At 43.8% G+C, this 17,295-nt stretch overlaps 1 pseudogene; it reads left to right on the top strand.

The window, feature by feature from the left end:
* Positions 1–372: 372 nt before the first annotated feature.
* On the top strand, positions 373–12,257 carry LOC133227669 (hypoxanthine-guanine phosphoribosyltransferase-like; annotated as a pseudogene).
* Positions 12,258–17,295: the final 5,038 nt, after the last annotated feature.

Below are 17,295 nucleotides of genomic sequence, written 5' to 3'. Positions count from 1 at the left end.
AGGAAGGATGGTGATCTGGACACACGTCTAGTCTCCAAAACAACATCGAATCAGGAGTTTCAGTTAATAGTATCTGCCTCAGCAGATCCTCTCTCAGGTCCTTAGAATTTGGGGTCCAGACTATGCATCCAGCCCTGGCAAACAGGAAGAAGGAGAAGTGGAGCAGACATCAGAGAAACCACATAAGCTGCAGTCCCCCAAACAACAGAGCCTCCAGAGCAGAGCAGAAACGTCTGGAATCACCAAGATCCATCACCCAAACAACACTCCATTTCCAGAAGCCCTGGCACTTGATGACCTTGGAAAGTGTCTCTTTCCTGCAAATGAAGAGGAAAAACTAGCTAAGCAACAGTTCTTGTATGTAAGTATTGCCTGGCTCTTTAAAACCATGTTCCTTTAGAGTTATCAGGTGGGAATTGTGTCAGAAATGAAGCTGGGATCCCAGGAGTTCCAGTGACTTCCTTAAGGTCAAGATCAAGAGAATAAGTCAAAGATTTTCCACTTATGAACATGAAGTTGGAAATATCTACAGAGCGTTTCTCCTGGGGGTGCCACTGCATCTTCCTCCTCCTGTTTTTTATTAGCTACAACTTTGTGCCCTAGATCACTGTTACTCTGGGTCTTTGTTTTTGTTTAGTTGCTCGGTTGTGTCCGACTCTTTTGTGACCCCATGGACTGTAGTCCACCAGGCTCCTCTGTCCATGGGATTTCCAAGGCAAGAATACTAGAGTGGGTTAGAGTGGGTTTCCTTCTCCAGGGGATCTTCCTGACTCACGGATCAAACCTGTGACTCCTGCATTGGCAGGCAGATTCTTTACTACTGAGCCACCAGGGAAGTCCACTCTGGGTCTTACACGTGGGAAAAAACAGCAGAGGCAGTTACTCTGTACTGCAGGCCACAGGCATGGGGCAGTTGCTGTAATGGACTCTAGGGACCCTAGTGAGAAGGCAGGGGCTTCCCTGGCAGACATCTAAACATAGCCTAGGGATGCCAGATAAAATACAGGATGCCAGTTATCGCATGAGACAAATTTATACTACGCAATTGTTTGTTGTTTATCTGAAATTCAGATTTAACTGGGCATTCTATATCTTTGTTTACTAAATGAAGGCAACCCCTATGGGTGCCACAGCATAGCACAGACACGGAGGACGAGAGGGAGGGGCTCACGAGAGCCAGAGAAGCAGAGCGGCTTAGGCGCGGAGCTCTGGGGACCAGCACTCAGCCCCCTTTCCGGATTCCCTCAGCACCTGCAGTCTTGGTGTATAAACAGAAGACAGCACATCAACTCAGCAATTAGAATCAACGTGTCTACAAAAGGGCAGAACGCGGCCAGAATTTGTTGGTCAAAAAGATCCCCTGGAGAAGGAAATGGCAACCCACTCCAGTATTTTTGCCTGGAAAATCCCATGGGCAGAGGAGCCTGGTGGGCTACAGTCTGTGGGGCTGCAAACAAGTCGGACACAACTGAGCACGCACACACGAGGAGTACCCAAAACTTAGTCTGTAGGCTTTAAAGCGCTTTCAATCTAACACAGAAATGAGAGTTTAATCAGAGCTTAGAATGTGATGCAAAAACTTTAACGTAGGACTTTACCTGAGGTGAAAAGCCTTCCAAATGTGGATCTGTGTGGTGTTTGTCCTACGGTGCTCATGACTGTCAATAATCTGAATTCACGGAATTGTGTTTTACTCCTGGTTTTCAGATGGCACCACCTAATGACGACAGAAGACGAGATGGCTGGATGCATCACCGACTCAGTGGACATGAGTTTGAGCAAGTTCCGGGAGATAGTGAAGGACAGAGAAGCCTGGTGTGCTGCCATGGGGTCGCAAAGAGTTGGACACGATTGAGTGACTGAACAACAATAACGCAAATAGAAGATATAGTCTCTACTACTCCTTTTGTTTTAGCTCCTAGGTCATCTAGCTTTTATTGAGCCCTTGTTCCAGATATATGACTGGGGTGGTTGTACCTAGCCAAAACTAAATTATTCATTTCCTCCTCTAATGAAAAAAAGATGGCTTTTCCATTTGGTGTATCCATAGGCTTAGCTTTCGGCTGCCACTGCTTTTCACCAACAACTACCTTTTAGCCCCTCTACCTTTTTGTCTTCACTCAGTAAAACCGGATTCTCAGGATGAGAGCTTTGGTCTTCTCTGACCTTCTCTCAGGACAGCAAACCCCATTTTCTGTTTAAAATGATTACTCATAAATAGAAGTACATTAGCGGTGGCCAAAATCCATCTGGTCGCTTCCCTTCTGCGCAGAGTGATGAATTGGCAAAAGGACAGGAAGGGGAGGGTGCGGGAGCAGGCGAGGCCGGGCCCTGCAGAGCCACAGTCTGTGCACAGATGCTAGGCTCCTGGTGCAGCCTGGGAAGCACCCTCCCCAGAGCTCTCTGGCTGCAGCAGATATAATATAGGACACGTAAATGCCATGTCTGCCTACACGTCTGCAAAGCAGCCTTGATTTGTCAGAGGCAAATATAGTAAGAAGAGAGGGGAAAACAATGAAAGATAAACAGGATTTCAGAAATCATGCATTTTGAGCATGTGTGTGTGTGTGTGTGTTTCCCCCGTCTGGTTCATTACTATTCAGACTAGCAAGGCATAAACACTTAAGAGATCAATCATTTAAATAACAATAAATTCATATGGCTAACATCGAAATGGTAAAAAACAAAAATCCCAAATGCAGGCCTGAATGAGGACGGAGTGGGAAGAGATGAGAGGTGAAAAGGTGAAAGTGAAAGTCACTCAGTCATGTCCCACTCTTTGTGACCCCATGGACTAGGTCTTCAGGCTCAGATTGGTGCACCCACCAAACATTCCTCCTTGTAATCATGTAAGACAAGAGTTGATGTCTCAGAAAAAGCATCTGGAAATTGAAAACTGGGGTCATTACATTCAGATGACGCCCTGAATTCTCCAGGCCAGAATACTGGAGTGGGTAGCCTTTCCCTTCTCCAGGGGATCGATCTTTCCAACTCAGGGATCAAACCCAGGTCTCCCACATTGCAGGTGGATTCTTTACCAGCTGAGCCATAAGGGAAGCCCAAGAACACTGGAGTGGGTAACCTATCCCTTCTCCAGGGGACCTTCCCAACCTGGGAACCAAACTGGGGTCTCCTGCATTGCAGGCGGATCCTTTACCAACTGAGCTATCAGGGAAGCCCTGAGATGAGAGGTACCTGTCTGCAAAAGCCTTTGTTCAGAAGGTGCTCACACAGCCAACAGACCTCTGCCCCAGCGCCTGTGTTTCCCTTCCCCAGAGGCCCAGAGACAGTGTCCCTGGGGAAACTTCCACAGCAACCTTTCTGTGACCTCACATTCTGCGTGTTGTCTTAGCTACAAGGTGGAAAGTGCAGTCAGCCACCACATTCTTTCTTGGGTAACTTATGGGTTAGGACCTTCCCACACGTCACCCTTTCCTCCTTAAATATTCTAGCTCCTATTTCTAATAGTATTGTTTTTCCCTACATTGTCACCTATAGGTTTTTGTTTTGTTTTGTTTTGTTTTAGTTCTTCTGTGAAATACTCTGGTAAAAACGAAAAGTTTTATTATTCCCATTAAGGGTAAACTGAGAGAAGTGAGAAGCCTCAGAAGACCTCAAAAGGAGAGAAACCCAGTTTTCAATTTCCAGATGCCTTTCTGAGACATCAGCTCTTGCCTCACATGATTACAAGGAGGAATGTTTGGTGGGTACACCAATCTGAGCCTGAAGACCTCATGAAAACACATGGACTGCTGGAGAAGGGGATGGAAGTGGGGGCTGGAAAGGGCACAAAGCCTGTCTTCAGCAGATGTTAATGCATGTCCTCAAAGTCAGTTAAACCAATGAGGAGTCAGGCACTGGGAAGAAAACCTTTTGCTTTCTTCAGTAATGTTTCTAAATCTACAGGTGGGGACAAGGAGGTGAGGTGCATTATTTTTCATATTTTCTAGTAAGTTTCAAAGAGAATTACTGACATGCCATTTTAATGCCTGTCATCTTTTCTGCAACACTGATCATTGGGGCCAAGCTGGACCCTTGCCCTTGAAAAAAGTGCAGAGTTGGTGGCTTGGAGACAGCCCTCCTTACAACCTGGGGAGGCTGACAGCATGGCAGGTGAGGATTCAGCAGCACCCCTCTGGGGTGAGGAGGGATTAGCACCCAGACAGATTCCAAAGTGGACCCCATGCTGGAGAGATGGAGCGCTGGGGACAAGAGGTTTGAAACAGGCAACACCAGTTCTCAGAGGCACAGAGGTAAACATGGCTTACACCCAGAGAACTCCCAGCCAATCAGAGCATGACTCCTCTCTCCACCACCACTCAAGGGTTTGCGAATGGCAGGCTCCCCTACCAATCAGAGCCAGGCCCTCATCTCCTCATCTTTCCTCCAATCAGGGCTTTCACCCTCCCCCTTGCCCATCAATTCCCCTGCCAAGCAGAGCCAACCTTCTAACTCTTATCTACCAATCGAGGCTACAGACAAAAAGAAAGCGTTTTTCATCAAAGCCCATGGGAATTAGCTTCGTCCTGTAGGTTGATGGTGACTCTGCATAAATGCTGTGAGTCCAGGTCTTTGTTGCTCTGTTCCTATGATTACAGGAAAGAAGAGAAGAGCAAAGAGAAGGGAGGGCAGGGCAAGGGAGGACAGTTTTTAGAATTTAAATTTAATAGGATTGTTTTGTCTTTTTTAAAGACCCCTATGTGTGTCTTGAAAACAGAGTGCAGGGTGGCAGAGCAAAACAGGTAGAGACCACCCCTCCCTGCTGCACATGTGGCTTCAAGCTCCCTCTGTCAGAAGGCCCAGAATTCTGTGGGCATGGTCCCACTCTGGACCACATGCTCAGCTATTTTTTCCCCTTATTTCCTCCTTCCAGTCATTTGGGTTGATTCTGTTTGGGAGTGTTTGCTTTGGCTCCTTTCCTACTTCTGCAGGAACATTGTCTTTCACATTCCCCTTTGCTCCCATAAAACCAGATTAATGGAAGCCCTTCCAGACCATTTCACTGGGCAGTAAGAGTCTGAATCATCACAGGAATAAATCGAAAGCATATCACTTCCACACAAATGTTCCCAGGACTTTTGACATTGCAAACAAAGAAAATTTTTTCCTAATTCATTAAATGGAATTTATTGCCCTTTGCAATACAGATCTCTGATTAAAGAAATCAGTCTAGTATAGTCCCTGCAGTCACTGCCTAATAAAATTCTTGTGCAAGTGGAGTTTTATTTGGGAAGCATTTGGTGAGGACGAGGGAAGAACCAGGTACAGGTTACAAAATTTTAAAATTTTTTAATTGCATTCTAAGAAAACCAGTCTCATGGGTCCTTTGGATCTTGGCAGGCAGAGATTTTTAAAAAATTAAGGGTTCAGTAGACAGTCATTAGGACTTCCCTAGCAGCTCAGCAGTAAAGAATCCACCTGCAATGCAGGAGCTGCAGGAGATGTGGGTTCGATTCCCTGGGTGGGGAGGATCCCCTGGAGGGCATACAACCCAATCCAGTATTCTTGCCTGGAAAATCCTCACGGACAGAGGAAACTGGTGGGCTTCAGTTCATAGGATTACAAAGAGTCAGACACGACCGAAGTGACTTGGCATGCGTGCACAGGCAGTCATTAAAAGCCAGTAGTGGTATGTGCTTCCATACAAATGTCCTTTGTAAACCCAGGCTTCTGTGGTAAACACAGTGGTGCACTTCCAGAGCCCACCCAGACTTGATGCTTCAACTGCTGGGGTGCTATGCTGAGATTACTTGGTGACCCAGCTCCAGTTCTAGTTGAGCTGTAAAGATTCCTAGAGATAGCTGCTCAGGGAAGCTCTGTGAGTGAGTTTGTTTCACAAACTCCATGGCAGGCTCACATTGTTCATCCTCAGATAAGAGATTCCACAGGCTAGGCCTTGACTGAGAGGCGGCTCTTCCGCATACATGTCTCTTCTGCATCTGGAATTCCCTCAGGTTCCATGAGCTGCCTCTCAAGATCACAGCCCCACCCAGGGGGCCACATCCAATGATAAGTCAAAGCCAGAGACCCTTGTGGGTTCTGCAAGGCTGTGGTTGGGGCTGTACTCAGGTCCATGTCTCCCTCTGCCCACTCCTGCTTTGGCCCCCTCTCTTCCACAGGTGTTGATCTTGAGGACGCTTCTTTATAAACATCCTGTCCCCTAAACTCCACTTCAGAGTCTGCATTCCAGGGAACCCATCCTGCAAAGAAATTGTGCCAGTTCTCTGCTCTATGCTGGTTATAGCACACTTGCAGAGCTGCCTTCAGAATTTGGACAAAGATTTTGTTCTATCTGCAAAGCTCACTGTTAGTCAAAGCTGCCTGAGATGAAATAAGCATCTTGTGAAGGTGAGGAGATCTTCAAAGAGGAGCTGTTCAAAGGAAAACACTGTTAGAAAGATGAGGGGGATGTGAAGTGGTGAAAGCAAGACTCCTAAGGGTGAATGTACCGGATGGCCTCCAGGTTTTTTCCCACATCAAGACCTTAAGATCTGTATTAGTTTGCTAGGGCTGCCATAACCAGGTACCACAGACGGTGTGGCTTAAACAACAGAAATTTATTTCCTCACCATTCTGGAGGCTAGAAGTCCAAGATCAAGGTGTCAGCAGGTTTTATTTCTTCTGAGGCCTCTCTCCTTAGGTTAGCTGAAGACTGCTTTCTCCCTGTCTTCAGATAGTCTTCCTTCTGTGTCTGTTTTTTTTTTTTTAATTTTATTTATTTAGGCCACGTGGCATGTGGGATCTTGGTTCCCTCACCAGGGATCAAACTTGCGCCCCCTGCAGTGGAAAGTGAAAGTGAAAGTCGTTCATTCATGTCCGACTCTTTGCAACCCCGTGGACTATACAGTCCATGGAATTCTCCAGGCCAGAATACTGGAGAGAGTAGCCTTTCCCTTCTCCAGGGGATCTTCCCAACCCAGGGATAGAACCTAGGTCTCCCACATTGCAGACAGATTCTGCAGTGAAAGTGAGTCTTAATCACAGGACTGCCAGGGAAGTCCCTGGTTGTTTTTTTTTTTTTTCCCCACAATAGTAAAACATGTTTATCAGTTTTCACAATCAATAGCCAGACAAAAAAATAAAAGATAATTACAATTGCAAGCCATAATGGGAACATGACTAACTTAACAGTATAAAATGATTACATACAATTTGAGGGAGTCAAGCAGAGTGAGGTGGTAAGTGGAAGTGCATACATGCAAACTTTTTATTTACTTACTTTTAATTTTTGGCCACACCTTTTGGTGTGTGGGATCTTAGTTCCCTGACAGGGATTGAACCCACGCCCCTGTGTTGGAAGGTGGACTCTTAATCACTGGGTAAGTCCTTGTGTCTGTGTTTTCATCTCTTCTTCTTATAAAGACTTCAGTTATGATAGATTAGGGCCCAGCCATATAACCTCATTTTACCTTTATTATCTCTTTAAAGGCCCTACTTCCAAATAGTCACATTCTGAGGTACAGGGGTTAGGACTTCAATATAAGGATTTTGGAAGGCTACAGTTCAGTGCATAACAAAATCCCGAGATTTTACTGTATTCCAGATCAACAGTACACTTCAGCACACATCCAGCCCAGTGTTGTAAAAGATCGAACTCAGTAACAGAGCTAGCCAGGTTATGCTTGAAGGAGTAATTGTACAGCTACATAATTAAAGTTGCTAAACAAGAAGCCAATCGTAGCCTTTTTAAAATACATGGCTTCTCTTTATTATAAGTTTTATTGAAAATTACAGGAAATGGTTCCTTCCCTTAGAGGAATAAAGGAGGCTTGATAGCTGTGAGTCATGCCACAATCTTAGCTTTTTAAAATGCTGTTGTTTTCTTATCTAGTAGCTATGGGTATCATTATATCCACACTACTTCACCCAGGAAATCTTAGCATTGGCCAGGCCAGCCAATGTATTTACACCAATGTATGCAGGCAAACCGGAGAGGGCAATGGCACCCCACTCCAGTGCTCTTGCCTGGAAAATCCCATGGACGGAGGAGCCTGGTGGGCTGCAGTCCATGGGGTCGCTAGGAGTTGGACACGACTGGGCGACATCACTTTCACTTTTAACTTTCATGCATTGGAGGAGGTGGCAACCCACTCCAGTGTTCTTGCCTGGAGAATCCCAGGGACGGGAGAGCCTGGTGGGCTGCCGTCTATGGGGTCGCACAGAGTCGGACACGACTGACGCGACTTAGCAGCAGCAGCAGCAGCATGCAGGCAAACATAGACTCTATTCCCAAGGAGGGACAAGGGGAGTTTCTGGACATAAGAGGATCACTGGATTTTCTGAGGATAGTAATCTGAGTATAAAAAGAAAAAGGCTACTATGATGGCTTTGTCTCTTGTATTCACTCCCTATTCATTTATTCATCCATTCAAACAATAATCATTGGGCTCTAACTACATGGTAAGCATTGTGACAATTGATTTGAGAAAAATAACTGTGAAAAAAGCAAACTCCTACCTCCAAAGAGGGAAACTTTTGGTAAGACAAGCTGTACTGTGATAATGATGATGCCATAAAGCCTGGGTTTTGTCATCACAAGGACTGGGCTCAAGGTCCAGCTCCACCTGGGTCAGCAGTATGACCTTGGGCAAGTCACTCCACCTCTCTAAGTGTCAATTTTCTCATTTGTGTAATGAGCATAAGAATAACTCCTACATTAGCAGTTTGCATCTCCAAGTGGTAGGCTGGGAAGATTTTGTCCCTCTTTTCCATAACTGCTCTCAGTATCCTCCAAAGCCACCTTGAATCAGTATAAAATCTAAGTAAAAACAACATATTTACTTGGCATTTTCTGCTTCCAGTTAGACGGCAGCCCTTAAGTCCCTCCTATATAGCTTCCTGTTTGCCTCATATACTGTGAAAATTAAACGAGGCAATGCATGCAATATGCTTTCTCATGTAAATGCCCAGTAAACGTTAGCACTATTAAGGCATTTTGTAGTAAGTACTAGGAGTGTGTAGTGATTAGCTCATCCCAGTCCCTCCAGCCTCCAACCTTCATCTCAGAAACCCTCCTCTGTGACAGACAAACCTACACAAGGATGTTCAAGTATGTTACTTGTAAATGATATAAGAATTCAGAGGGTAAAGGGTCACTTAATTTTTTTAAGAATGAGGACTGTTTCTGTGGAAGATGTAAGATTTAATCTGGTCCCTGAAGCACGGCAAAGCAATTGGAAAGAATGACATCAACAAAGATGTATAGATGGGTGAGAGTAAGGCACGTTCCTATAACATGTGAGTGATGGTGTCAGATTGAGCTTTGCTGGGTGGGGTGGGAGTTTAGGCTAAGAGTAAAGGCCAGAGCTAAAACTGAAAGTGTTTTTAAAAGATAGGCTGAAGAGGTTGAGGAGGGTATTCTGTGGTTAGTGAGGAACTACTGACTGGTGACAAATCTTAAGCAGATAATTTAGATGATTAGAAATGCTTCAAGGAGACGGCTCAGGTAAGAGCCTTTGGTAACCACTGAGCATATGGGCTGAATTGGAGCAAGGAGAGGTTAGGCAAAGGGTACCAGTAGCAAAGAAATTAATGAGATTGTCCAGAGAAGAGAAGACGAAGGCCTGAGCTAAAGCAGTGGCCGTGAGACTGGCAAGAGGGCTGCAGATGGAGAAACCCACCAGGAAGATGTTCTCCTATGGGGCTTGGTGGACAATAGGTGGTAGATAGAGAGCAAGGGGGGAAGAGGAGTCAAGTGTGCCATGGTCCCTTTAGCCACACACAGAAGTAGAAGAAATAAGGAAGAGGATCCTAGAGAAAGAGGGAGACTTTGATATCAAAGTTGTTGACAGGAGTTGATGAAGTGGACAGACATCCAGAAGAAGACGTTCAGCAGACATAGAAATTGTCCAGGTCTCAGGATTGAGTATCTGGGTAGAGAGGTAAGCTGGGATCCATCCCTAGAGATGTCACCCCCAACTGGAGCAGAAAAGGAGACTACTGGTGGTAGAAGGAGACGGGTGTTTGTAGTCTGAGCAGGAAAGCTGAAGGTGTAGGAAGAGCCAGAGCCCAAGGAGAGGACATAGGTTTATGATCCATCCATCCATCCATCCATCTGGATGTGGGGTGTATTAAACTTTGCCCCCAAAGTCTGGAATCTCAAGCTCACTGAGAGAGGCTGCCAGTGAGGAGCCCCAGAGCAGAAGGTTTAACTTCAGGGCTCCAGGCTGCATGGCATGCAGAGCCTCAAGAGATTGAGAAAATAAATCAAAGGAACAAGAAGAATCAAGTCTGAAAAAGACTTTTGGATTAGAAAAGCTATGATACCAGAAGTCACATTGCAAGAGATTAAAAAAATAAATAGGTGGTGTAAACATGGAAAACCTGGAGACAGAGAACATTGCTAGATTAGCAACTTTAAAAAAAATTATAGTTGATTTACAATGTTGTGTTAATTACTGCTGTCTACCGGAGTGACTCAGTTATTCACACACATATATATATGTTATTTTCCATATTCTTTTATTGTATAGCTTGCTTTCTAAAACGGCAATACCCCATTGAGGGAGGAATATCCCCAGGGGGTGCTCAGAAAAGCCAAATACAGAGTTGTTGGGAGAATACACATTTATGCAAATATTTTGGCTCATAATTTGATAAAATAGAAAATGCCTGAAAAATGTTGACATATGCCCATAGTTATATTTCTAGGAATTTATTCCCATAAATAATAAACGATGGCCACAGTTAAGACAGCAGAAAACAGCAGACACTAGGAAGACGCTAGGCCGGGTGGGCCCTCTGGCTTCCCCTGCACCACCCCACCGCCGCCTCGCCAGGCTGCCCTCAGCCCGCGCACCAGCCAACTCCGTTATGGCGCGCCGCAGCACCTGTGTCACGATTAGTGATGAGGAGCCAGGTGATGACCTAGATCTATTTTGTGTACCTAACCATTATGCTGAGGATTTGGAAAAGGTGTTTATTCCTCATGGACTCATTCTGGACAGGACAGAAAAGCTGGCCCGAGATGTGATGGGGGATATGGGAGGCCACCACATCGTGGCCCTCCGTGTGCTCAAGGCGGGCTATACGTTCTGTGCGGACCTGCTGGACTACGTTAAAGCTGAACAGAAATAGTGATAGGTTCATTCCTGTGACTGTAGATTTTATCAGACTAGATTTTTTAAGAGCTACTGTAATGACCAGTCAACAGGTGCCATCAAAGTCCTTGGTGGAGATAATCTCTCAACTTTAGCTGGAAAGAACATCTTGATTGTTGAAGATATAATTGACTTTGGCAAAACAATGCAAATCTTCCTATCCCTCGTCCAGCAGCATAATCCAAAGATGGTTGAGGTTGCCAGCTTGCTGGTGAAAAGGACCCCTCGAAGCATTGGCTATAGACTGGACTTTGTTGGATTTGAAATTCCAGACAAGTTTGTAATAGGATATGCCCTTGACTATAATGAATACTTCAGGGATTTGAATCATGTTTGTGTCATTAGTGAAACTGGAAAAGCAAAATACAAATCTAAAGCTGAGAGTTCAGGCTGAGTTTGGTAACATCTGGAGTCCCATGGAAATCATCAGTAGAATTACTAAATCTTCTAGTTCTGTGGCCAGCTGCTTAGCAGAGCTTATTGCATGTATTTTCTAAGAATTCTATCTGTTTTGTATTTTAGAAATGTCTGTTGCTGCATTCCTGAACTCTTTTATTTGCACTGTGAGCCTATAGCCTGTCAGTTCCCTTTGAGGTGGATTGTTGTTGGACTCATGAATGAAAAATCTCTTAAACCACACCACTATTGAATAAAAATATTGAAATTATATCTGTGAGAAGCATTTAAAGAGGATATGTTCATTTTTAATTGATATTTTAATTTCTATATACTGAATAAAGAATAGAAGTGATTGGATATTATTAATTATACCACTGTGTCTTTAGAAAAGTGAGAACCAGGGTTTTATATCAGTGACAGTATTTAGAGGTGTTGTTATATCGGATAAACTGTATGTCCTGGAATTGTTTTTGTAGGTTTCAGTAGTAATAACTATTCTCCTGTTTGTTCAGATTATTTCCAATGAATCTTTGTCAAACATTCCTTTTAAATACAGATCAAAAAATTTGAAAAAACCTACCACTTTTTGATGGGCTTCCCTGGTGGCTCAGACGGTCAATCTGCCTGCAGTACAAGAGACGTGGGCTTGATCCCTGGGTCAAGAAGATCCCCTGGAGTAGGAAATGGCAACCCACTCCAGTATTCTTGCCTGGAGAATCCCATGCACAGAGGAGCCTGGCGGGCTATAGTCCATGAGGTCGCAAAGAGTTTAACACAACTAAATGAGTAACACTTACTTTCACCTCTTTTGAACTCTTCAGTATAAAAATTCTTAAAATAATAACTATCTCTTTAAAAGAAAAAAGATATAAAACATTAAATATCTAATAAAAATGGGTTAAATACAGTCATTTTGAGATAGCAATCATAAAATATATATTTTAACAATATCATATGACAAAATGTCCAAGATCTATTAAATGGGAAATTATTTTATAACATAGTAAATGCAACAGGCCACCAAGTTTATGAAGATGTATGTTGTACACACACAGGAATTTAGGCATCAACAGGACTGTTAATTTAAAAGTGGTTGTCTTACGGTTGTGGAATAATAGGTAATCTTTTTCCTTCCAATACCTTTTTGTATTTTCCATATTTCTCTAATATACAGATAATGCTTTTCAAACAGAAAAAAGTAAGTTTGAAATTAAAAAGAAAGAGGAGGTAACTGGAAGGAACAGCAAGGTCAAGAGAAGTGTGCAGATAAGAGGAGGTGTGTGGGGAGGAGGGATGAGGATGAGGGAGAGGAATGACTGATGGCCTGTGCTCCCCAGAAGAGGAGGGAGAGAGAGACCAAGGGCTCAGGGGCAGGCACCAACTTCTGCAGAGAAGAGCGGTGAGGGTGAGGGGACAGAGAAGAAAGGTTAGAAGGTGCCTGAGGTCATTCTGAGTGACCTAGGTCTTCTCCATCAAGTCAGTGGCTGAACAGGTGACCAGCAGGGGAAGGAAGTAGGTGGAATACGGGAGTCTTCCAGATATGGCTCAGCAGTTGACCGAGAATCCCTCAAATTCTCAAGAAAGCAAGTAGACCCAGTTATGCAAATGTATGACCTGAGTCACCCCTTCCCCCAGAAAGATCACCTCCCTGGTGAGTGCCCGTGGGTAGCCCTGGGAGTTCATTAATAATCAGCATTTTAAATTGGACAAAGACTCATTGTCACTTCCATCTACACCAGTTAGAGTAGCTCAGCTTTTCACTGAAGTTGGGATCCCAGAGGGCCGAGATGTTACCCCAGAGGGTCCTCCTCCAGGGCCATCTGCGTCTGGGAAATGTGTAATGAGACTCTCTAACCACTAGAGGACAGAATTAACTTGAAACACAGGTGTGGCTAAGGGATAGGATGGTCTACAATTTATGGAACAAACTAGGATGCTCTGGAGCTGTTCTACTTACTCCAGGACAGCAGATGCAAACAGGGGTTGTCCCGGGCAAACTGGGAAATATGGTCACCTTACTAATGAATCGAAGGGCCTGGAAGAAAGAAAACGATTGTTGTGAGGGAGATGGAAATCTTAGGGCTGCTCATTTGCACAGGAGTAACCCCTGGGGGCCTTCCAAATAGCTTACAGTTACCCAAGGGCCTGAAATCACAGGGAGGATGTCGTCTGTAAATACAAACGTGTGAATAGTTTCTCGCAGAGGAATACACAGCTCTTTGTGTTTACCATCTCATCTTTCCTCTTGTCTGTGGCAATAGGAGTGTTGCAGATAGGGTATTTATAAGGCTTTTCAGGCTGTGCAGACATACTTGGAAGTACCTGGAGTACTTCTGGGGAACAGTGTATGCCAACAAAGGTGTCCCAGTCTCCAGACAATGGCTTGGAAATATTAATAGTTTACGTAAACATACCTGCCTGTCCCGGGCAAGGGTGGGTATGCTCTGAGGCTGGGCCAGGGTTGGGAGCTCTGCCTGCTGCGTCCTCTCAGTGCAACGACAAGCTCCCCTGGTCCTGGAACATGTGAGTTCCAGGCTTCCCACTCCACCTGAGATTGACCTTTCTTGGCTATTGTTTGAAATGCTGCAATGAACAGGGAATGACAGTTATCTCTCTGCTGTAACGATTTCGTTTCATTTGGTCATATTTCTGGAAGTCGGACTTCTTTTCTCATGTTTTGAGGAACCTCCATACTGTTTTCCATAACAGCTTCACCATTTTACATTCCCATCAACAGCGGACAAAAGTTCTAATTCTCGACTTCTTTGCCAACTTTGCTATGTTAAATAATTTTTTTTCTTTATAATACACATCCTAGCAAATGTGAGATGATATCTCACTGGGGTTTTGATTTGCGTTTCCATGATGATTAGTGATGCTGAGCAACTTTTCAAATGTCTGTTGGCTATTTGTGTGTCTTCTTTGGAGTAATATATATCCAATTCTTTTGTTCATTAAAATATTTTTTAAAGTGAGTTGTAGTAGCTCTTATGTATTTGGAGTATAAGTCTTTTTTTAAGGTATAAGGATGGCAAGTATGTTGCCTTTTCATTCTGTTGCTGTTGAAGAGCCTATCCTTTCCCCATTGTGTTATCATAGATACTCAGAGATTATCACTTGGCCACGTCTGTGTGAGTTTACTTGGGGACTCTTTATTCTGGTCCATAGGTCTATCTGCCTGTTTCTATGCCAGTGCCATTCTGTTTCAATTGCTACAGACTTTGTAATATTTTGAAGTCAGGACATGTGAAACCTCCATCTTTATTCTTTGCTGTCAAGATGTTTTGGCTCTTTGGGGTCCTTTGTGGTTCCATATGTATTTTAAGAATGTTTTTTTCCATTTCTTTTAAAATGGCTTTGGAGTTCTGTTAGGTGTTGCAGTGAATCTGTACATCACTTTGAGTAATGTCAACATTACCCATGGAACTGTCAACAATGTTGTCTTCCAGTGTATGAACATAGCATGTCATTCCAATTAATGAGTCTTATATAATTCTTTCAGCAATGTTTTGAAATTTTCAGTATGCTGTTGCTACTGCTGCTACGTCGCCTCAGTCGTGTCCGACTCTATGCGACCCCATAGACAGCAGCCCACCAGGCTCCCCCGTCCCTGGGATTCTCCAGGCAAGAACACTGGAGTGGGTTGCCATTTCCTTCTCCAATGCATGAAAGTGAAAAGTGAGAGTGAAGTCGCTCAGTCGTGTCCGACTCTTAGCGACCCCATGGACTGCAGCCTACCAGGCTCCTCTGTCTATGGGATTTTCCAGGCAAGAGTACTGGAGTGGGTTGCCGTTGCCTTCTCCAAATTTTCAGTATACAAGTGGTTTATTTCCTTAGGGCCCTTTGCCCCTGCCTTCTTGGCTCTTTCAGAGCCAGGGGTGAGAAGGATCAATTCATGAATCTAGAAAAGTGTCCCTAGATACTCTGCTTACTCATCTGTATTTCTCCCTGGACTGTAAGTTGTGGGAGAAGAGAGAGAATGTTTGCTGTAACTTTCTCAAGGTTAACTGTTTTTCGTATTGTATCATTTAGAGAGTATCCATAAAAATGTGAATCAAAATGCAACAATCTTTATCATCTTTTCCATGTTCTTTACATCAAAACCCTGAGGTGGACGTCTATGTTGAGGTCTTTTCTTTTCTCTTTTATTTCAGTGGAATTTATTTCCTTCCCTTCTGTGTGAGTCCTGTAATCACACATTACAGGTCCTGCAAGTTATTCTCCCTTGTATGTGCTGTCCTCAGTTGTATCTGACTCTTTTCTACTCCACGGACTGTAGCCCACCAGGTTCCTCTGTCTCTGGAATTTTCCAGGCATGAATACTGGAGTGGGTTACCATTTTCTTCTCTAGGGGATCTTCCCGACCCAGGGATTGAACCCATGTCTCCTGCATCTCCTGCATTGGCAAGTGGATTCTTTACCAGTGTGTCACCTGGGAAGCCCCTATTCTCCCTTGACTCCACAAATATTCATGGAAGTCTCAGTAATCAGTGAAGATTTCCAGTCATTTTATAACATTTGTCCTAAAAGTAAATTTCTGGTTAATTCGATCACAACTAAAAAACCCAAAAGCAATCTGAAGATTTCATTCATCTAATACTTCCAATGGTTTTGTAAGTACCAATTCTCTATGTTAACTTTTGCTTGCTTGAAATACTTAGAGGTTTTTGGCTTCTTTACACGACTTGAATACAATAGAATAGAGAACCAAAAATGTTTCCAAGAACTAAATCATCAAAAATGGCAGCTGGAAGTTGTTTTACTTCTGCAGATTTTGGAAGGTCCTAAGTGGAAAATATATACTGGGTTTTCCACAGTATGAAATACCAAATAACTACTTAAATTATTATGAGTGCCTGAATAATGTGCTCTTTGACGGCATGGCTTAGTTAGGGAGGTGAACTAGCTGTTATAAAAGAAACAGTATGAAAGATTAATCACTACAAGACTTGATGGTGGACTGGTTGACTTTGTCAACATGATATCGCCTGTAAGTGGGAAATTACTAGTTTGGGAATTTAAATTCTCAGTCAAAATGCGATAAAAAGAGCTTTCAAGCTTTCAAGCAATGTGATAAAAAGAGCATTTCAATCACCCTTAATGGCACCCCACTCCAATACTCTTGCCTGGGAAATCCCGTGGGCAGAGGAGCCTGGTAGGCTGCAGTCCATGGGGTCGCTAAGAGTCAGACACAACTGAGCGACTTCACTCTCACTTTTCACTTTCATGCATTGGAGAAGGAAATGGCAACCCACTCCAGTGTTCTTGCCTGGAGAATCCCAGGGACGCGGGAGCCTGGTGGGCTGCCGTCTATGGGGTCACACAAAGTCGGACACGACTGAAGTGACTTAGCAGCAGTTAAGTGATCTCTTACTTATTTTTTAAAACGTGCTTATTTGGCTGGGTCAGGTCTTAGTTGTGGACACAGGATCTTTGATCTTAGTTGCAGCATGTGGGATCTTTAGCTGTGGCATGTAGCATGATCTAACTCTCTGATCAGGGATTGAACTCAGGCCTCCTCCTTTGGGAGTGTGGAGTCTTAGCCACCGGACCACGAGGGAAGTCCTGATCTTTTATATTTTTATAGTAGCAGAACACAGCTATTTTTATAGCCCCATCTAATACTTTTGGTCCCAGAATTAAGAGGTGAATGAATTAATAGCATAGCTAAGTCTTGCATGAAATTTAGAGCATTAATTAGAAAGAAGTATCACCTTTAAATTTCAACTGAATATATACGGAAGGATTTAGATTGATTTGAGCATTGAGACTGCATCCTAGATAGTTTGTGCTTCAT

The sequence above is a fragment of the Bos javanicus genome, chromosome 16, assembly GCF_032452875.1.
Source record: "Bos javanicus breed banteng chromosome 16, ARS-OSU_banteng_1.0, whole genome shotgun sequence".
NCBI lineage: Eukaryota > Metazoa > Chordata > Mammalia > Artiodactyla > Bovidae > Bos > Bos javanicus.
The sequence above is the reverse complement of the archived record's forward strand: the minus strand, read 5'-3'. Positions and strand labels throughout refer to the sequence as shown.